Below are 22,921 nucleotides of genomic sequence, written 5' to 3' on the forward strand. Positions count from 1 at the left end.
ATAAGTTTAGGTTGTTTATTTGAGATGTTTCTTATTTCTTGAGGTAGGATTGTATTGCTATCAACTTCCCTCTCAGAACTGCTTTTGCTGCGTCCCGTAGGTTTTGGGTCGTCGTGTTTTCATTGTCATTTGTTTCTAGGTATTTTTTGGTTTCTTCAGTGATCTCTTGGTTATTTAGTAGTGTATTGTTTAGCCTCCATGTGTTTCTATTTTTACAGATTTTTCCCTGTAATTGATATGTAGTCTCATAGCGTTGTGGTTCGAAAAGATACTTGATACAATTTCAATTTTCTTAAATTTACCAGGGCTTGATTTGTTACCCAAGTTATGATCTATCCTGGAGAATGTTCCATGAGCACTTGAGAAGAAAGTGTATTCTGTTGTTTTGGATGGAATGTCCTCTAAATATCAATTAAGTCCATCATGTTTAATGTATCATTTAAAGCTTGTGTTTCCTTATTTCTTTTCATTTTGGATGATGTGTCCATTGGTGAAAGTGGGATGTTAAAGTCCCTTACTATGATTGTGTTACTGTCAATTTCCCCTTTTGTGGCTCTTAGCATTTGCCTTATGTATTGAGGTGCTCCTATGTTGGGTGCATAAATATTTACAATTGTTATATCTTCTTCTTGGATTGATCCCTTCATCATTATGTAGTGTCCTTCTTTGTCTCTTGTAATAGTCTTTATTTTAACATCTATTGTGTCTGATATGAGAATTGGTACTCCAGATTTCTTTTGATTTCCATTTGCATGGAATATCCTTTTCCATCCCCTCACTTTCAGTCTGTATGTGTCCCTAGGTCTGAAGTGGGTCTCTTGTGGACAGCATACATACGGGTCTTGTTTTTGTATCCATTCAGCCAGTCTATGTCTTTTGGTGGGAGCATTTAATCCATTTACATTTAAGTTAGTTATCGGTATGTATGTTCCTATTACCATTTTCTTAATTGTTTTGGGTTTTTATTCTAGGTCTTTTCCTTCCCTTTTGTTTCCTGCCTAGAGTAGTTCCTTTAGCATTTGTTGTAAAACTGGTTTGGTGGTGCTGAATCCTCTTAGCTTTTGCTTGTCTGTAAAGGTTCTAATTTCTCTATGGAATCTGAATGAGATCCTTGCTGGGTAGAGTAATCTTGGTTGTAGGTTTTTCTCTTTCATCACTTTTAATATGTCCTGCCACTCCCTTCTGGTTGCAGAGTTTCTGCTGAAAGATCAGCTGATAACGTTATAGGGATTCCCTTGTATGTTATTTGTTTTTCCCTTGCTGCTTTTAATATTTTTTCTTTGTATTTAATTTTTGATAGTTTCATTAATATGTGTCTTGGCATGTTTCTCTTTGGATTTATCCTGTATAGGACTCTCTGGACTTGATTATTTCCTTTCCCATATTAGGGAAGTTTAATCTCTGTAAATATTTTCTCAGTCCCTTTCTTTGTCGCCTCTTCTTCTGGGACCCTATAATTCAAGTGTTGGTGCATTTAATGTTGTCCCAGAGATCTCTGAGACCGTCCTCAATTCTTTTCATTCTTCTTTCTTTATTCTGCTCTGTAGTAGTTATTTCCACTATTTTATCTTCCAGGTCACTTATCCATTCTTCTGCCTCAGTTATTCTGCTATTGATCCCTTCTAGAGAATTTATAATTTCATTTATTGTGTTGTTCATCATTGTTTGCTCTTTAGTTCTTCTAGGTCCTTGTTAAACGTTTCTTGTATTTTCTCCATTCTATTTCCAAGACTTTGGATCATCTTTACTATAATTACTCTGAATTCTTTTTCAGGTAGACTGCCTGTATCGTCTTCATTTGTTTGGTCTGGTGGGTTTTTCCCTTGCTCCTTCATCTGCTGTGTGCTTCTCTGTCTTCTCATTTTGCTTAACTTACTGTGTTTGGGGTCTCCTTTTCGCAGGCTGCAGGCTCATAGTTCCCATTGTTTTTGGTCTCTTCCCCTAGTGGGTTAGGTTGGTTCAGTGGCTTGTGTAGGCTTCCTGGTGGAGGGGACTGGTGCCTGTGTTCTGGTGGATGAGGCTGGATCTTGTCTTTCTGGTGGGCAGGACCAGGTCTGGTGATGTATTTTGGGGTTTCTGTGACCTTATTATTATTTTAGGCAGCCTCTATTCTAATGCGTGGGATTGTGTTCCTGTCTTGGTAGTTGTTTGGCATAGGGAGTCCAGCACTGTAGGTTGTGGTCATTGAGTGGAGCTGCGTCTTAGCATTGAGATGGAGATCTCTGGGAGAGCTTTTGCAGTTTGATATTACATGGAGCCAGGAGGTCTCTGGTGGACCAGTGTCCTGAACGTGGCTCTCCCACCGCAGAGGCACAGGCTTGATACCCGGCTGGAGCACCAAGACCCTGTTAGCCACACATCTCAGAAGAAAAAGGAGAAAAAAGGAAGAAAGAAAGAAAATAAATAAGTAAAATAAAATAAAGCTATTAAAATAAAAAATAATTTAAAAATAATTTAAAAAGAATAAAAAAAGAAAGAAGAGGGCCACCAAGCCACGAAACCAATCCACCAATGATAACCAGCGCTAAAAACTATACTAAAAAAAAAAAAAAATGGAGAGACAGACCCTGGGACAAATGGTAAAGGCAAAGGTATACAGACAAAATCACACAAAGAAGCATACACATACACACTTACAGAAAGAGAAAAAGGAAAAAATATATATGACTATATATTTAACAAAAGGAAGAGAACAACCAAATCAATAAATCTACCAATGATAACAAATTCTAAATACTAAACTAAGATAAACATAAAACCAAAAACAAATTAGATGCAGAAAGCTAACCCCAAGTCTACAGTTGCTCCCAAAGTCCACCTCCTCAATGTGGGATGATTGGTCGTCTATTCAGGTATTCCACAGGTGCAGGTACATCACGTTGATTGTGGAGATTTAATCCGCTGCTCCTGAGGGGCTGGGAGAGATTTCCCTTTCTCTTCTTTGTTCTCACAGCTCCCGGGGCTCAGCTTTGGATTTGGCCCTGCCTCTGCGTGTAGGTCGCCTGAGGACTTCTGTTGTTCACTCAGATAGGACAGGGTTGAAGGAGCAGCGATTAGGGGGCTCTGGCTCACTTAGGCTGGGGGGGGGAGGGGCACGGAGTTGGGGGCGGGGCTGCGGCGGCAGAGGTCGTCGTGACGTTGCACCAGCCTGAGGCGCGCCGTGTGTTCTCCCAGGGAAGTTGTCCCTGGATCCCGGGGCCCTGGCAGTGGCGGGCTGCACAGGCTCCCCGGAAGGCGGGTGTGGAGAGTGGCCTGTGCTCGCACACAGGCTTCTTGGTGGCGGCAGCAGCAGCCTTAGCGTCTCATGCCCGTCTCTGGGGTCTGCACTGATCACTGCGCTTGCGCCCGTCTCTGGAGCTCATTTAGGTGGTGCTCTGAATCCCCTCTCCTTGCGCACCCTGAAACAATGGTCTCTTGCCTCTTAGGCAGGTCTAGACTCTCTCCCGGACTAGCCCCCTTCAGGCTGTGTTCACGCCGCCAACCCCAGTCCTCTTCCTGGGGTCTGACCTCCGAGGCCCGAGCCTCAGCTCCCACCCCCGCCCCGTCCCAGCGGGTGAGCAGACAAGCCTCTCGGGCTGGTGAGTGCCGGTTGGCCCTGATCCTCTGTGCGGGAATCTCTGCGCTTTGCCCTCCGCACCCTTGTTGCTGCGCTCTCCTCCGCGGCTCCAAAGCTTCTCCCCCGCCCCACCCCGTCTCCACCAGTGAAGGGGCTTTCTAGTGTGTGGACACCTTTCCTCCTTCACGGCTCCCTCCCCGAGGGGCAGGTTCCATCCCTATTCTTTTGTCTCTGTTTTTTCTTTTTTCTTTTGCCCTACCCAGGTACGTGGGGAGTTTCTTGCCTTTTGGGAGGTCTGAGGTCTTCTGCCAGCATTCAGTAGGAGTTGTTCCACATGTAGATGTATTTCTGATGTATTTGTGGGCAGGAAGGTGGTCTCCACGTCTTACTCTGCCGCCATCTTGAAGGTCTCTCAAGAAGGCTCTTTTATAAAGGCAATGTTGCAAAGTGAAAGCAGCATTTGGAGTCCACGTTACCTGGGCACAAGTCCACACTTAGCCAGGTAAGAGCCGTGTAGTAGGAAGGAAGTTGGTTATGTCTTAATCTGGGTCCTTATTTGTAATATAGTGATAAGATGATTAAGAGTTCCACAGATTAGAAATAATATGGTAAATTAGTTACTAGAGAATATCTGATTTAGTAATTGCCAAAAACTTCATAGACTCACTCCCTAAAAACTCTAAATGCTAACGTTTACTGAGGATTCAGAGTGCTTCAGGCGTTGTCCTAAGCCCTTGACGTGCTGTGTTACTCAGTCCTCACAGAACCTATCTGTGGTGAACAGGAATGTTGTTAAAATTGTGTTTATTTCCCCAAACTCCAGACCTACGGCAGTATTCTCTTCTGGTCCCATTGTGGTAGATGTAACAAGTCCTGCTCAGTGGGGTCTGGGTACATCACTGAAACATCTGACTACAGGATGAATCATTGAATTGCTGATTTGAAACTCTCCTCCCAGACTCTCTGGTCTGTGTGGTCCAAAGAAAAACGTGTTCAAGATGGTGGCTGCTCGACCTCCATGGGTCCATGAGGGACTAGATGAGTAGTCTCCCCTCCTGACCCACACTGGACGTGTCGAATGAAGAATAAAATGACATTTTAAGCCAATGAGAATTTTGATTTTTTTTTCCGGATAGGCAGCATTCTTGCCTATCCTGACTAACATGTTACATCCCTGCATCCCTTAGAATGTTAAAGTCATTTCCCCATGGTTTTTTTTTTCTTTTCTCTTTATCTACCTATTAAATCTCAGGCTCTCTTTCCCCATATCTATCTAAATTCTACTGCCTTATGAATAAGGTCTAGTCTAACACTCAATTCCATGAAGTTACTTTTGTTCAAATGGATTTTCAATTGTCTCTCACACCAGCCAACAACCAATTATGTATTCTCTTGCATTGTTTCCAGGAGAGAAGTATAGCTTTAAAGAGAATATGAGAGATTTCTCTGGTGGTCCAGTGGTTAGACTCTGCACTTCCACTGCAGGTTCAATTCCTTGTCAGGGAACGGGGATCCCACATGCCAAGCAACATGGGCAAAAAAAATAAATAAATAAAATAAAACAAAGAGACTGTGATCCTCTTAGGAGGACTGTGCCTTCTGCTCTTTTGGTAATAATTCTATTTACCCCTCTCCCCAGTAGTCAATGCAATGCTAGTTCCGTATCGTTCTGCACAAATAAAAGGCAATTTTGCTTAAAGAGATTAACTTCTTAGTAAACTATTGTTTATTTCTGAGCCATGCTTAAAGCTAAATGTTTCAATGTGGCTTAACATCAGTTCCTTTGCTACTTTTGTCTCCAAAGAGATGGTGACATTAAAGTCTGGAATTCAGTGCTATATTTTTCCTGAAGTTGCACTCACCATTTAAATTCTTTTTCCAGTAGGAATCTGACAGCCTGTAGTATATTTACATTGAGTTAAAGGAGAGGAAAAAGGGTTATAGGAATAGTGTTCAAGCTTTTCCCCAAGTACATTTACTGTCTTTTTTATGGGAAGCAGTATGAAGGAGAGTGATGTGACTAATGAATTTCTACCTGCGTGCTCATAAAGATTTATACTCCAGGCTGAGTGCTATTACTGGACAATCAAATTGCTCAGCTACTCCTACCCATTTTATAAAAGTTAATAATAACCCCACTGCAACACTGGTGCAAAAATAAAAACTGATTTATGAAGAAGGTTGATTTATTTGTACCCATCATTCAGCTCTGTTTTCCTGGTATATATCGGGAGGATGGCTGAAGATGGACATTGCAACCCTAAGAGTATCTCAACCACCTAACATGTCTGCAGTGAGGTCCTAATGCAGTTGCATTGCTACCCTGTTCCTGGTGCCTACAGCATGCAAAATAAAAGTGATCTTAGATGAGGCCTGGCCAGGGACATGGTCAACTAGTAGTTTAACTTTGAGCAACTCAACTAATATTTCTAAGTTTTAGCTTTGAAGGATGAGTCTTTTATTCACACACAGTTTTTTCTAAGGGCAGCCAAAGGAAGAAAAGTCATACAGCCTGGATAGAAAGAAGTAAAATTATCGTTCTTTGCAGGTGACGTGATCATTTCTGTACAAAATAGTCAGGAATTTCCAAAGAAATCCACTTAGTAAGATTGTAAAGTGCAGTGTTGATATTAAAAAATCAAGTGTATTTTTATAATAGCAACAAACTGTTGGATGACATAAATGCTATTTACAATAGCATTAAAAACGTGAAATAACTAGAGATAAATGTAACAAAATAAGTGCAAACTCCAAGCAAACTAAATTACAAAACGCTGCTGAGAAATATTATAGAAGACCTAAATTAATGAAGAGACATACGCTATTCATGAGTTGAAAGACTCAATGTTGTTCAGATGTCACTTCTACCCAAACTGATCTAAAGATACAATGCAATTCCACTCCACATCCCAGGAGGCTTATTTGTAGAAATTGGCAAGTTCTTTCTAAAATTTATTTGGAAATAAAAGGACCTAGAATAACCAAAATAATGTTGAAGAAGAAAAAGAAAGTTGAAGAACACTATGTGATTTATATAAGCTCTACTAAGAAGCTATACTGTCAAGACCGTATAGAATTGGTGTTAAGAACACACATATAGGGAACACCCTGGCAGCCCAGTAGTTAGGACACAGCAGTTTCACTGCTGGGGCCTGGGTTCGATCCCTGGTCAGGGAACTAAGATCCTCCAAGCCACATGGCATGGCCAAAAAAAGAAAAAAAAATAGACAGAGCAATGCAACAGAACAGAGAAACCAGAAATAGATCCACAGGTGTATGGCCAAATGATTTTCAACAAAGATGCCAAGGTCATCAATGGGGAAAAAATAGAGAAAGAGGTGAATTCCAAGTGGAACCTTCAGCATGAGAGAAGGCAGTCATGAGAAAGGACACAGCATCTTCAAGGAGGGATGAGGGAAACAGCATAACTCAAGCATAAATGAATCCAAGGTTGGGTTTGAAGAGTGAGATCTTAACAGACAGGTGTGTGAATTCTCTGGATGATTTCAATCCCAGCAAGGTACTAGATCTATACAATAATCATTCATAAATGTAATTTTTCGGTAGCTGTGCGGCATCCATGAGAATGAGTCCCCCATTTCTCTCACACGTACATCCCTTAATAAAATCCTTGTGTCTCAAGGACACAAACTATACCAGCTCCAAAATCTCCTTCCAGGGGAACAGTTAAAGAAGGAAAGAAGTAAGAGAGCAATTAAAATAGAGGAACCCAACTCGGGTTCTATACCCTGTGCTGAGCTCTAGATGGTAAGGGGTCTCAACTATGCCATCAGTCAGGCTGCTTCATTAAAGACTGAGCTGATCTCACTCTGGGGCCAGCAGAAAGCTGTCTTGGCTTTGTGATTTGGGGGCAAATTAAGAGTATTTTTTAAATAAAAACCTGACATGGATAGAGAGAGACAGGCATCCTTAGACATTCCAGGGCCATGCTTAGGGAACCTCAGCTGAAAGAAGACACAGCTCACTTTGGTTTTTTGGTTTTCTTGGTTGTAATATGTATATATATAATACATGTATGGCAGAGATTTCTTATAAGGAATTAGCTACGGGATTATGGAGGCTGACAGGTCTCAAGATCTTTGGGTGAGTCTGCAAGCTGGAGATCCAGGATGGTGGATGGCGTAGCTTTGATCCAAAGGCCAGTTGGCTCAAGGTGCAGGAAGAGCAGGTGTCTCAGTTTGTCTAAAGGCAGGAAAAAGCTGAAGCCCCTGTTCAAACGCAGGCAGGCCGGAGGAATTCTCTTTTACTTGAGAGGGTAGGGGGGACGAAAAGGTGCCAGACTTTTTGTTCTAGTCAGGCCCTCAACTGATTGGGTGAGGCCCACCACCCTGGGAGGGCAGTCTGCTTTATTCAGTCCAACAATTCAAAGGTTAATCTCATGCAGAGACACCCTCACAGACACACTCAGAATAATGTTTGACCAAATACCTGGGCATCCCATGGTCCAATCAAGTTGACACATGAAATTAACCATCACAGATGTTGTGGGGTTATAGGTACTGACCCTATATTCTACAATAGAGTTAGGTGAGTGGACCCCTTAGAGTGAGTAGTGTTTAATTTCACATTCTCCAGCTCTATGTATAGATTTACACAGGGGAGAGAAAAAGGAAAACTAAATATTCTTAGTGTTTGATGCTTAAGTTAGAAGAACTGTCATACCTCCAGAAAGGACTTTCAAATCCCCACACCAAAGCCCAGGGAGCAGAGGGGTGCAGACCTCATTGCTGTGGTTCTGGACTCTGACTGGGACCTGGTGATCACACGAACACCTGGTGAGTGAACTGAGAAAGAGCTCATCCATGAAGGGGAAAGAGGAAATGATTCTTTCATGAGGTTTTGAACACTTACAGCTTCATTAAGCTCCTGTTTCACCTGCCTCCAAGGTTTAATTACCCTTTATGGGTAAGAAATTATGTTTGTTTTGAATGAGAATCTCTTCTGTCTCTACTGATTTCCCAGGACTGGATGATGGCAGTAGTCCTTGAAATACTGAATTCTGAGGGCTTTACCTTCCTAAGATTATCTAAATACTTCCCACCTTCAAGGCCAGTTTTGAGTGTAACATCTTCCAGGACACCTCCTCACAACCAGAGGCCAGTTTGCCTGGAAATTAAGGTCAGCTCTTCTAGAACTTACGGTCTGCACCTTTCACCTTGATGCTTGTTTGCAAATGTCTTCAGTTTCTCCAACTTTCCTTATGTCTAAGTAGTTCCAAATGGATAGAAAAAGTCTGGAAATAGTTTCAGTTTTGAAACCCCACTCCTTGTGCCTGTACTCCCATATCTCATTTCTCCTCCTCTGTGTCCTACATATGGAATGAAATTCCTGATCACGAGGACAAAAGAAAACACGTTGGACAACCCTGTGGCTGATGGTGCCCTAATCAGCTTGAAAATTTGTCCTCCTCCTTTTTTTCCCATTGCCATCACTCCAGTCCAAACCATGGAGGAGAATCCTGCCATGGTCTCCCAAAGAGTTCTACCCACCTCTCCTGCATTCCCTACCTGTCTTATTATGCTTCAGACTAAATCATTTTATGCCCCTGATTACAACTTTTCAAAGGTTTATCCCATCAATCTTAGGACAAAATCCAAGCATTCTAGTCTGGCCATTCTAGTCTAATCTGACCTCTTGTTATCACCACCTTAACTTTCCCCCTCCAGTCACGGAAGTCTCCTTCAGTTGCTCAGAAAAGCCAAGCTTCTCACTCTGTGATTTCCTCAGCCTACGATTTCCCCTTTCCTAATCTCCCCTTTCGTTCACTTATTCTGACAACCCTAAATGTTTTATCGTCCACATCACTTCCCAGGGAAACCTCTGTGATCCCTCAGACTAGGTCAGCTCTCTCTGTTATAAGCTCTGCCTGTATCCTGTGCTTCTAACAGGTCAGAGTGTGATGACTAATTATTTATTCATAATCTATTCCTGCTATTAATCAACTGCTCACGGGAGAAGCTACCACATTCCCAAGCAGGGGGGACGGCAACCAGAGTGGGAGCTGGAATGTTGTGAGTCCCGTGTTGCAGTTGTTACCAAGAAAGGGCTCACTGCCCAATGCACCTACAGGCCAAACAGGCACTGGCTTTTGAGAAAAGAAGGAGCTTTATAGCAAGGCTGACCTGCAAGGAGACAGGAGACAGGTCAAATCTGTCTCCCAGATCCAGGGTTCCGGGTGAAATTTAAGGGGTTCGGGGAATTTCAAACTTCGAAGCTGATTGGCTGGTCTTGAATCAGTCCATATAAACTACTTGAGCTGCTGGAAGCCAGATTTTCCTTATTGAAGGACTTCTTCCTTCGTAAAGGGCTCTGGTGGCAACAGTTCTATTCTTTGAGTTCAGTAGGTGGAAGATTCTCGGTTCCAGAGTCATCCTGGAGACATGCATTCCCATCGTGCACGTGCAGGGTGCCGTCTCTGTAACATAGCTCCGTCTGATTCATCAACAGCGTGTTTTAAGGGAGTAAAAGCAGTTTAAGCTGGTCAGCATTCTACACGCTGTTCTACTGTCACCCCACGAAAACCGAGGCTGGAGAGCCATTGGCAGGACAAAATCTATAAGGCTAAGGGGATACGGGGAAGATCTGGGAAGGGGCTCGGGCTGAGGAAGCCCCCGGACGGTCCGTCCACTGAGCAATGTGTCGCTGACAGTGGTGCTTGGGGACGCCTGGCTGGCACCTGGCTGGGTTAACCCTGAAGAGGCAGAGGGGGCTGCTGAGGGTGGACCCTCAGCCCAGTGCCGCACAGGAGCAGGGAGACAGGAAGAGGAAGTAAGTGGCCGCAGAGATGGAGGCGTCTGAAGCAGGTCTGGAGCTCGCAGAGGAGCGGGTCCCTTTGCAAGAGCAGGCCAGGCTGATGGGGCAGAAGCAGACTCAGCACACGGAAAACTATTCCCAGAAAGAAAACAGATGTGGAAAATGCTCAGGCAGTTCAGTGGTAAACTCCAGTAGGCCAAGGCCTGGGCGGAGCTCCTGGACAATAGCAACCCCGTCCCGGGGAGGGGCCTCCTCGCAGGAAGTGGCTGGGCCGCAGTTCCCTGCCTGGTGAAATCCGGAGGCTGCCCGGACTTGCGCAGCCTAGGCTGACTAAGCTCCTTTATCATGATGAAAACTTTGCGTCATTCTTTCTTTACGTAATTTTCTATTATCTGCCCCCCTGCAGCCTTTCTTCAGGCACTCTGATTTCATGTATATTAGGCAATGCGAAGTTGTCCCACTGCTCCCTGATGCCTTGCTGACTTATTTTGTTTTCTCTTAGGTTTATTCTGGATGGTTTAGGTTACTGTGTTCTAATTTTCTCGAATCTTTTTCTGCAACGCCTTACCTGCTGTTCATCTCATTATGTGTATTTCTCATTTTAGATATTGTATGTTTCAACTCTACAAATTTGTTTTAAGTATTTCTTTAGTAACTTCCATGCCTCCATTTAGCTTTTGAATACATGGAATACTGTTATAAACATGATTTTTTTGGCTCTTTCTCCTAATTCTAACATTAATGTCTTTTCTGGGTTAGTTTCAACCGATTGATTGTTACCCTAATTATGGGCTGTGATTTTCTGCTGCTTTTTATGATTAATAATCTTTGATTGGATGCCAGACTTTGTGAATTTTAGCTTGCTGGAAGCTGAATATTTTTGCATTCTTATGAATATATTTGAGCTTCCTTACCTCCACCCTGGAATGCAGTTAGGTTACTTGGAAGCAGTTTTATCTTTTTATGTCTTGTTTTGAAAATTTGCTGGGCGTGATGAGTGTAGGGCGAGATGTTCCACACGCGCGGAGAACACCCTTCTGTGTACTGTACCCAATACCTATAAATTAGGAAGCTTTCCAGCCCGGCTGGTGGGGACAAACACTAGGTCGGGTACTGTGTGAGCGCTGGGTGTGGTTACTGCTCATCATTTTGTGGGGTTATGAGTCCCAGCCTCTGGTGGCTTCCTCATGTGCTGATTAGTTCTTTGCTGAATATTTGAGGGGCGTCCCCTGTAGTTCTCTGGATCTCTCTGTCTGCAGCTCTCTCATTTCTGATAATCTACATGCAAGCTGTAAGCGCCACGTTCTCTCCGAACGCTTAGCTCCGTCTCCATAACTCAGGAAGTTTCCCGGTTTATGCCTGTTACCACCCTTCACACAGCTAACTCTCTAGGGCAAGAATCCAGGGAAATGATAGGACTCTTGTTTTCTCCCCATGTCTCAGGGGTCACTGTCTTCCATTGCCTGACGCCCAAAACCTCAAAGCCATTGTCTCATGGACTTTTTTCTGTTTTTAAGTTTCCCAGTCAAGAGGGTAATCCCGTCTCTATGAGACCATCTTGGCCATAAGCAGAGATATCTCATCAACCAAATCCAGATTACCCCACATAGCCCTTTAAAAATTGAGATATCATTTACAAGCCGTCAAATCCATCCTTTAACACTGTACAGCTCAGCAGTTTCCAGCACATTCACAAGTATATTTGGCATATTCAGCATTATTTAATTCCAGAACATTTTCATCACCATAGAAGGAATTCCCATGCCCATTAGCCGTCTTCCCCATCCCATCCTCCCCCAGTGCCTCACACCCCGAATCTACGTTCTACCTCTAGGGATCTGCCTGTCATGGATAGTGTGTATAAACTGCTTTACACAACATGTGGGCTTTGTGCTTGGCTTCTTCCAGCAGGAAGCGAAGGGTAAGGCAGTGATGTCAGCTGCCCACTGAGTGTTGGTGATGTCCCAACACACACATGGAGACACTCAAGACAGCCCGGAGACTTACTGTTTCCCAGCATTTAAGGGAATCTCTGCAATCATTAGATGCCCAATAAACTCCCTGAACAGAGACTCCAGCGCCTATGGACGGAAGAGTATACAGACCTTACAGAAAAGTCACTAAGCAAAACAAACCACAAAACAACTACAGACAGCAACCCAGCAAGCCCCAGGGATCGGGGGAATCTGATTCCCAGAGATGCCACGTGATGTCACTTAATGGAATCCATTTTCAACAAGAACACATGAGGCATGAGGCATGCCAAGAGGCAAGAAGGAAGGGTAGAGCCTCAAGTTCATCCAGAACCTCCAGCCCAGGCCCCTCCAGGTCTGTCGCGTGAACTCAGCCCGTGGCTTGTTCATCTCCACGCACGGGCTTCTAGATCCCCAAGGACATACCAGACCTTCCTCGAGCCCCTCTGGATACCACCTCATTTTCCAGATCTTCCTTTTGCGTTTTTTGGCTAGCCCCTTGTTTGCCCAGCTATTACGCGCTGATTATTTATTTGCGTATCCAGTCTCTAAATGTTCTTGACACATGCCCCTGAGAAAGGCTTTGGGCGCACGGCAGGCTCTGAATCAGGTAAAATAAAAGCAGCCACCCAAGTGGTATCTTCCAGAAAACCATCCGGGGTGTCAAATAATGAGATTCTCTGGGCGCAGAGCTGTGGAGGGGCTTCTGCCCCATGGTGTCCACCGTGAGGCTGCGGGGCTGCCGGCCCTCACTGTGATGAGACCCCTTGCTTTCCCAGGCTACTGCAGAGCCGTAGACAGAGGGGCTGGAACAGGGAATATGACAAGGCCACAAAGCCTGCCGACTCTACTGAGATTGGGCTGTTTTTCTTCAGCGAAGGCTCCCAGAATCACTGCAAGCCTTTGGTTAATTTCTCAGTGTTGATACTGACACTTCTTGCCAATTTCCTCCATGCTTTTATGGAGGAGAGAATTCAGAACCTCCAAAGGAAAAGATTAATTATGCACTTTGTTGCTTAATATCTTTCTCCCCTGCTAGAATGTGGTCTCCATGAAATCGGAAATCTCTTCTGTCTTAAGATAGTAATTCCAAGGCAAACTTATGTGACTTGGGCAAAGCAGGTGATCAATAAATATTTTTCAGTGGATAAATGGATGGATGGATTGAAGGACATCCTCTCCATAATGAAGCACATGGAATGTGACCTCAGCCCTTGACTGCCTTTTCATTTCCTTTTTCTCTCCCGCCAATAGCGTCCACTCCCTGATGTTCACACCCTCACTCAAATGTCTTCCTTTCACCCTGGCCCTCGATGCGTAAGGACCCCACCACCAGCAGCTGCATCTAGGCTACACCCGGCACAGTCCAGAGCATCTTGTCGTGAGCAACCTTTAGCCGCACTTCACAGAGACTGGATTACCGTCCTGACTGGGAAAGCACATCTTCAGGATGGAGTTTTCGTGTCAGTACCTCGTCCTGGCACCCTAGAGCCTCTTACATCTCAGCAATCCGTCTTTAAAAGTTAGGTTTCAGCTAAACGTCCATTTTCAAACGGGAACTTTCAGCTCTGCTGAGATGACGCAATTTGTTGAAGAACCACTCCCATCCCGACTTTCAATTGCCACGACTGTCTTCGAGAAAAGCCTCTAGAAATGAGAAGGGTTTGCTGCTGCTCCTGACAGCATGGCCGCTCCTGCTGTAGCATCAGATGTCCTAGTTCCTGAGATGGAATCTTCCTCGCTTTCCCCTAAAGGCTTCCATCGAGTTGGAAGATCATTTACTTGACACAAAGGAGGCCCCTGTCTGTCTCCCAATCCTTATTCCTGTGATGCCCTGGACCTTCTTTTCCGGGCCCTTTTCATTCCCCACGGTGAAAAAACATAGACTCTTTTTCCTTTGTTAGCTAGAAACCAGAAATGTGCTGGGGGAGAGAGTAATAAGGGTTCTGAGGAGGAAATGACATTATTCATGTGGAGCCCGATTCCCCAGGGAAGTAAAGCCTGTCCACACGTGAACACACAAAGCGTGTCCCAAACTGGCTTAAAGTTATTTTATTTGACTTGCTCTGGCCCTTGAGAGAAATGAATGCACTCTTCAGATCACCGTCCTGGACTCCAATGACTGAAAAATGCAGGCCACTTCAGCAACTCCCCTCCACTATAGAACGCTCCCATTTGCATGGGAAAATCCACCTGCGAGGCTCTGAGTTGAGTGTCTATTTATGCATTAGCTCTGGCCGTTGCTTTAAGCACTTAATTCTCAGTGTGCTGCTCGCAGAGCTGTCGAGGGTGAAAATGAGCCTCTGTCTGGGGCCCGAGGATGGTCATTCGGTGGTTCTTTGAATCTCCTGGATTGATTTGCAGAAGTTGTGTGTGTGTGTGTGTGTATATATATATATATATATATATATGTTTATTTACTTCAAGATTGGGTCTGTAACTTCCATCAAATTCTCAAAGGAGCCCAGTATTCAAAAGAGATTAAGAAACAGTGATTTAAATAATTGAAAGTGGTCAATTATTTATCTAACTTTTCCAGGCTGCTTCTTGGCACTGAACCAGCGCACAGCACTTCTCCACGCCCGCCCAAGGCATCTAAAGCGAGCTTGAGGAAGGAGCTCTTGTTCCTCTTCCTCCTTCCCCACCCCCCTCCCCTTCTTGGGCCCTTCCTCTGCCACGTGTTCTTTCTGTAGCAATTCCTAAAGCGTCCTCCTTTCTCTCCTGAGTAACTCCTAGTAGCCAGTTGAAGAATGAAAACTCCAATCTCCCTGTCCTGAGAACTGTACACGAGGGCAGGGCACACGTCCACTCCTCTGGAAGAGCAGCCTGGCACTCAGGAGATGCTGCCTAGAGCACAGCTTGGGAACCCAGCCCCAAGCCCAGCACAGCCACAGTGAAGCATACAGACGGTGCAGTCCTCTGCGCTCAAGAAGTTTACAGTCTCGTTGATGAGACAAGACTTGAACGCAGTAGAACACTTTATAATGCCTCAGTTGTTTTTTATGTTGAAGTGACGGTGTGCATGTCAAGGATGCTGCGGAGACAGGAAGTTCAGTGAAGCATGAAGAACTTAGGAAGTGTGCTTGCGAGGAAGGGACGTAGAGAATTGGGCCTGAAACGATGGGTTATATCTAGATTTCTGAATGTTTAAGGCCCACCTTTGGTTTGTCGATTTTTTTCCAGTGCAGCAAAAAGAAACTAAGACAGAATGACACTAGTGCCTTCTCTGCAGGACAGAAATAGCATAAAACAGATGAGAGTAGGGAGCTATTAAAGGGACTGGGCCATCTGGTTATGGATTACAGTAAGCCCTCCTCCATTCCCCCCTGGCCCCCACCAAATACTCATTTCAAGAGCAGGAAGGTGGGATGAAATTATCTCTAAGGCGCCGTTTGCCCCAACATCCATTGACTCTGAACTCATGCTGACAGTTTTGCTGTGTTATCAGTACTGGTAATAAAATGACTACTAGAAAGTCATCTTCTAGCTGAGGATGGAGAAGCAGAAATACCTCATACTCCCTCACACTGAAGGACATCTACCCAATCTGCCTAAATTTTCATAATCAATGGCTCCTCCACAGCCCTGGAGGGCCCTGTTAAAATATACACGAGTTATCTGAGAAAAGGAGATAAAGCCTTATCTGCCGTTAACATCTTAGTAAGAATTTGTTAGATTTGCCTCAGTAGGTGGAATACAGAACTGGGAGTTTGGGGCAGGGCATGGAAGATGCTGATCTTGGTAGATGGAACAGACAGACCTAAGTGGGAATCGTAATGGGGGAAAAGGGATCAATCACCAAAGGGGTGACAGGGTTTTCGGCAGGAGAGGCAATGAGAAGGGCTAAACCTACGTCTGACCTTCAAGGACGGACTCACCAATCACATTAAAGTCTCAGGAGGGGATGGGGCAGGAGCTGTAATGCGTGGGCCAATAGAAAGAAGTAGAAATTGAGACGAATGCTTGGCTTTAAGCTTTACTCCCCCAAAGAGCTAGAGCGCAAGTTTAAATGGGAAGTGGCACTTCTGGCTGTGCTTTCCACGGCCCTTAGAATCTTTTATGGCTGAACTTCTGCAGCATCACTGTGTGAAGGGACCGAGGGCTGGAGCCGATGAGTGCTCCGGAGAACACACAGACGGATCCAACAGACTTGCAGAATTCCCCCACGAAGACCCCACCAGCCTCTATTGAATGAGATCTGTTTAGCTTATAGAGTTTACAGCAAAAAATAACCCACATCTGGAAAGTGTGGCACTTTCCAGGTAAGTTGGAAATTTGTTTCCCACTCTCGAGGGAGATGCCCAGAATCACAGACAACCAAGAGTCTGGTGGTGAGTGACAGAGAAATCACCGCATTTCTTAAACAAAAATTTAATGAGCTAGGTAAGAATGATTTCTCATTATTAAATTAATTTTTATGTAAAGAGATTTTCTATGTTAACTGAGAACAATTTGTTCTCCTAAGCAGAGATAAATTGCCATATTTACAGTGTTCATTTATTTGGGAAATCCTTTTTTTTTCCTCATGAAAAAAATTGAAGTAATCTTTGGCCCAGCCTCTTCCCGAATTATCACACAGTTTGAATTGTGTGAACTGAATTGAATGAGGTTTTATTTTGCTGAGAATTAAATTTGTTCAGAAAGATATATTATAAAAGGACACAGACACGTACACACACATATATGAAAATACACCTAACAAAATAATTCTTTAAAGGAGTAGATCTCTTCTCGTGTTTTGTTTTGTTTTGTTTTTTCAGTTTGACTCATACTGAAACTTGGACCTTTTGGGGGTTAATGAAAGGCTTAGAGTCAATATTCTGAAACTTTGGAATAGTAGGATACCGGAAACCTAATTAGAACCATTAAATAATGGACTAGACGAACACTTAAAACCACCTAATCATAATGCCAAATTTCTCTCCCCACCTCTCACAGGAGTCTGTCTTACAGATATGAAAACTTAGGGATAGAAATGTGAATTTACTATCAAGATCACATAATCTATTAGTTAGGATTTGCCTGCATATAAGACAAAACCCCCATTAACAGTGGCTTAAACATATAAGGACATATTTTGTCCCACATAGACTAAATCCAAAAACAAAAGAAAATAAATCCAAGGTGGGCAGTCTAGGCTGATACGATGGTCCCATGTTCCTTAAAAGTCCAGGCTGTTTGCAACTTCCATTTTCATGGTCCCCTCATGAGCCCCAGCAGGGGCTGCAGCATTTCATCCACCTGACAGGCAGCAAACAGCTGGAAGATGGAAGAGCAAAAAGGGCACTACTCAAACTCTGTCCCCCCTGAAGGAGCCTTTCTCAAATTCCCAGCCAGGAACACCTCCCTGGTCACAACAGTGATATGACCATTTGTCGTTCAACTTGGGCTGAGAAATGTCGTCTTTTAGCTGAATGCTTTTGGTGCCTGAAACACACATACACAGCAACAGCAACAACAACAAACAAAAGCAGTCATTGAGAAAGGAGTTTTGTTAATAAGGAAGAGGGAAAATTTGACATTAGGCAGATTATTTTTTGCTGCAGAACCAATTCATATCAAACCTAAAACCTGGGGTTCTTTAATAGTATTTTTTTTAATTATTTATTTATTTTTGGCTGCGTTGGGTCTTTGTTGCTGCGTGCGGGCTTTCTCTAGTTGCGGCCAGTGGGGCTACTCTTCGTTGCAGTGTGCGGGCTTCTCGTCACGGTGGCTTCTCTTGTTGTGAAGCAAGGGCTCTAGGTGCGCAGGCTTCAGTAGTTGTGACGTGTGGGCTCGGTAGTTGTGGCTCGCAGGCTCAGTAGTTGTAGCACACGGGCTTAGTTGCTCCGCGGCATGTGGGATCTTCCCGGACCAGGGCTCAAACCCGTGTCCCCTGCATTGGCAGGCAGATTCTTAACCACTGCGCTACCAGGGAAGCCCAAACTTGGGTTTCCTAAATAGCAATTCTTTCTCTTTTTTTAAAAAACATTTATTTATTTACTTGGTTGCACCGGGTCTTAGTTGTGGCAGGCAGGCTCCTCATTTGTGGCTCGCCGGCTCCTGGGTTACAGCATGTGGGCTCCTTAGTTGTGGCATGCGAACTCTTAGTTGAAGCATGAATGTGGGATCTAGTTTCCTGACCAAGGATCAAACCTGGGCCCCCTGCATTGGGAGCACAGTCATATCCACTGCGCCACCAGGGAAGTCCCTAGTGATTCTTTCTATGACAGAAAAATTGAGAATTCTTGAATGTAAAAATCCTTACTGGATATAGTTAGAATAAAGTAACAAGACCTTAGAGATGATGAATCTTCTCTTTCTGCTATCTCAGTGTCTATCCCAGAGGCATTCAGATGTTATTTCCTGGAAAGCATCCTGAGTTTTACAGCAGAAGATCTGCTTCAAACCCCAAGGCCACAACCTAATGGTGTGATCTTGGTCTTGTCACATATCCTTTGTGACTGTAAGTTTGTGCCTGTAAAATGGAGACACCAAGACATAGAGTGGAGGGGCCTTTAGCCTCTCCATGATTTCCATCAGCCTTCTCAACAAGGCCAATGCAGGTAAATATACATATTTAATAAATATGTACTAAATAACGTACTTCCTAGATAAAGTCAGCTTCAGGACAAACTCTTATTCCCCTTTTCATCAAGATTTACTCACCCCTTAAACTGCTCTTATGTGGCTATTATGAAGTTGCCACTAAAAGGCCCTTTAGGTATTATTTGTGAAGGCTCTTGGCAACTTCTTTTATAAAGTACTAAAACACACGCGCGCGCACACACACACACACACACACACACAATTCCTCCAAAGAAACAAGGATAGTTTAGACCTTGGGAATAGTGGCATGGATACCCCTGAGAGCAGAAGAAGGAGGAGAAAGAAAGAAGTTGCTCTGAAGAGTCTAAGCAACAGGAAACAGGAAAAGTTCATTTCTTGTTCAGAAAACATTCCAAATTAAATAATTAATTCCTTGTAATTAATGCATAACTGAGTTTTGAGAGTTTGTCTTTTAGTCAGTCAGGTGACGGTCTTCCAGAGAGGAAAGGGAAATTACTAATAGGGGAGAGAAAATTGACTATCAAGAGATGACAATGGACAAATGATGAAAAGGCAGAAAAGACCTTGAAAAACTAGAAAATGCAAACATTGGACTGACCAAATAATCCCAGATGGGAACGACTTCTGCTTTCATCCATTTATTCACTCATTATTTCATACATTCAACAGGTATTTCTGAGGAAGTTAAGAACCCTATGAAAAGTTTTGTCCTTGAGGGCATTGTAACACAGTGAGGATGATGATGATATCATGATAGTGATGTGATGATGGTGATGATGTGATGATGATGGTGATGATGATGGTGATGATGATGGTGATGGTGATGATGGTGGTGATGTGATGATGGTAATGATGATAATGTAATGATGTGATGATGATGGTGATAAAGGTGAAGAAGAAGATGAAAATAACTGCAAATACTGATGTAGTACTTGCTATGTGCCAGAGATTGTTCTAAGCATTTTGTTGAAGTATTTCATTTAATCTTCACAACAACTCCATGAGTTGACTAATATTTTTATCCCTACTTCGCATATTAGGAAGCTGAGACATAGAGGTGTGAGTCATCAGCTAAAGGTCAATTCTGTTTTTATATAGACCTCCAAGAAAGCAGAGTAGTGTGTTGTGGTAGGTCACTTCTGTGATGACCCTTGATGACCCCCCACCTCTGATATTCGTGGGCTTAAGCAGACTTTCTCCCCAGAATAACTTTCTTCCAGCCAATAGGATAACTCCATGTTGAGAGGATGCCACTTTGTGATTAGTTGAACTTCTGTCTTGCTTGCAGACTCTGCCCCTTACTGACTTTGATAAAGCGAGTTGCCAAGTGCAGAGGGCCCACATGACAAAAATCTGGGGGTAGAGTCTCTGGTTAATAGTCAGCTAGAAACTGAGACCCTTAGTCCAGCAGCCTGAATGGAATTGGATCCTGTCAAAAACCACATAAATGGGTTGGCGGCAGATTCTTTCCCAGTTGAGCCATCAAATGAGACCTCTGCCCTGGCTGACGCCTTCACTACAGCCTTTGAGATCCTCTGATGTGGAGGATCCAGCCAAGCCACACCATACTCCTGACCCTCAGAAACAGTGACATTAAAAAAAAAAACATGCATGTAGTTTTAAGTCACTGATGTGTGGTAATTTGTCATGCAGAAAAAGGTAAATAATACGTATATACTATTTTTCAGGAAGACTCCCTCCAAAAATGTCTGAACGCAAAAGGAATACACATTAGAAGTACAATAACCCTAGTAACAAAAAGTAGAAATCAAACTACTATTAAGATACAATAATATTTTACAATTTTCCGGGAAAAGCATAGTAAATTATATAACTCACTTTGGAGAGGGCTTGAGGAAACGGCACTGTTAGTTTGAGTGTAAATCAGTCTTTTGGAAAGAAATTTTGCAAAATGGACTTAAAATGGACTTTCTCTTTAACACAGCAATTCTACCTGTAAACATGTTATCTAAAGCAATAATAAGGTTTGCATATAGAAATATACCAGGGTGCAGCTCAGTGACTAATTTTAATTCTATAATTAAAAATGATCTAAAATTGAAACCAATCCAAATGTTTAACAGTTTGTTATTGATGAAATAAGTTAGGAGAGCTCCAGAGATAGAATTGTAGGTATTCCTTAACATGTTTAAGGTAGGGAAAACATTGAATGCCATAAAAAAATAATTATGATTTATTAAATCACAAAGTATCTTATAAACTAGACCACACAGTAAATATTTACTTGTGTAAATTACATGCACAGTTATGCCTATATGTAGCCTACACAGGAACAAAAGACTGACACCATTTATATTAGGATGGTTAAAGACGTGCCTCGGTTGCTAGGGCTATAGTACAGTATCATGGATGGTTTTTATTTTCATATGTGTTCTTGTCTGCATTTTCCACATTTAAAAAATGGTTATAGGTTGTTCTTGTAATTAGGAAAAAAAATAATGTATTATTGCTAATGATATAACTCATTTCATGATGCCAGACAGATATGTTACTGTATGTTCATTTCTTTTTAATTTGTAGGCTGAAGACCCAGAAAAATACGTTAAATCAAGAAAATGCTGATGATATACTGTCTCCGGTAAGGAATGAAGTTAATCTTTTGTTTTACTCTTGGTGGCTAATTTACTTCTGCTTGTGCGTCGCCTTGTCCATGCGTCAGTGCAACAGCATGGCTGTTGGAAGCAAAATGATATCTTAACAATGTCAGCTCGGTGCTTTGTGACCACCTGGAGGGATGGGATAGGGAGGGTGGGAGGGAGACGCAAGAGGGAGGGGATATGGGGATGTATGTATACGTAGACTTTGTTATACAGCTGATTCGCTTTGTCATACAGCAGAAACTAACACACCATTGTAAAGCAATTATACTCCAATAAAGATGTTAAAATAAATAAATAAGATAGAACTAAAAAAAAAACAATGTTGGATGTAGATAAGAACTGAGCTATTAAATATAAAGTAGATAAGGCTGAGCTATTACATATAAAGTGTATAAAGTATCAAATACAAATACAAAGTGTATAAAGTAATCAAAAACCATCCTCTTCTAAAATACTGAGCACACAGAATGCGCTTGCAAACTTCCCAGAGGAGAAACACTCTACAAAAATTGGAGCCAATTTACTGTCCATGAGAGGTTCCCAGAATAAGTCATTTATCATTCACTGAAATTTCAGTGTGATCCCTGGCTGAAATGAGCAACTGAATACAGATCAACCTTGGATGTATGATTCGGGCTCTCATGGATTCTGACTTGATTAAACCATTCATAGTATTTATTCTTCAGCAAGAAACTCTTTGTTTCAATTAATCAATCAAGGCTCTAGCAGAGCAAAACATGATTAATTAATAATTGTCTGTACACACCCATGCCTCAGGGATACCTTGATTTTCTCAGGCTGTCCACACATACGGAATGAGTAGAGCATGACAGGGAGTTAAGTTGGTGCCGATGACGATGGTGAGGAACATGACAGCATTTTCTTTATCGTTGCTAAAAGACAAATTGGAGAAAGCTCTATGCTCTGCACAAAATTAACCACTCTGGATAAGCTCTGTATAAAACAGAATGACCCAAATGTGTCCAAGCTGAGGAATAAGACTTTAGCTAGTAAGAACCAAAGCAATCACAGGCTCATGTGTAAAATACATACATGTGTAAATACATACAGAGAAAATATTAAAGGATGGCATGAACAAACAAAGATTTTTCAAGTCCGTAGCAAAACCCATGGCCCAGGCAACACAGCTTCTGCCCTGCGATGGGCCTGCAGCTCTGCATTATTATTTTTTATTGGTATTTTTTATGGTTGATTGCATGTTTTTGTGAGAGCAATCTCAAATCCATTGTGTGGCCGAGACAGGGATGTGTTTCTCTGCGCTATAACTTGTGTTTTTTGGGCAGAGACTGCTAGGATTCAGGGATTCAGCACCAGCAAACATATTCAGTCCTCATCAATGAGCGCTGGGGACACTGGGACACCCCCATTTTCTCTTTGAGTGGCACCATTTCTCAGAATAACTGAGAGATCCCCAGAGACATAGGATA

General features: G+C 43.0%; 1 long non-coding RNA gene across 10 annotated transcripts in view; it reads left to right on the plus strand.

The window, feature by feature from the left end:
- The window catches only part of LOC132597842 (uncharacterized), a 256,993-nt gene that overhangs the window by 90,470 nt on the left and 143,602 nt on the right, over positions 1–22,921 (plus strand). For all 10 annotated transcript variants that reach the window (XR_011377707.1, XR_011377699.1, XR_011377705.1 and 7 more), the window contains exon 2: positions 21,394–21,451. This is a non-coding gene — a long non-coding RNA (uncharacterized lncRNA). The remainder of the gene's footprint in view (positions 1–21,393; positions 21,452–22,921) is intronic.

Source organism: Globicephala melas, chromosome 9, assembly GCF_963455315.2.
Source record: "Globicephala melas chromosome 9, mGloMel1.2, whole genome shotgun sequence".
NCBI classification, from domain to species: domain Eukaryota; kingdom Metazoa; phylum Chordata; class Mammalia; order Artiodactyla; family Delphinidae; genus Globicephala; species Globicephala melas.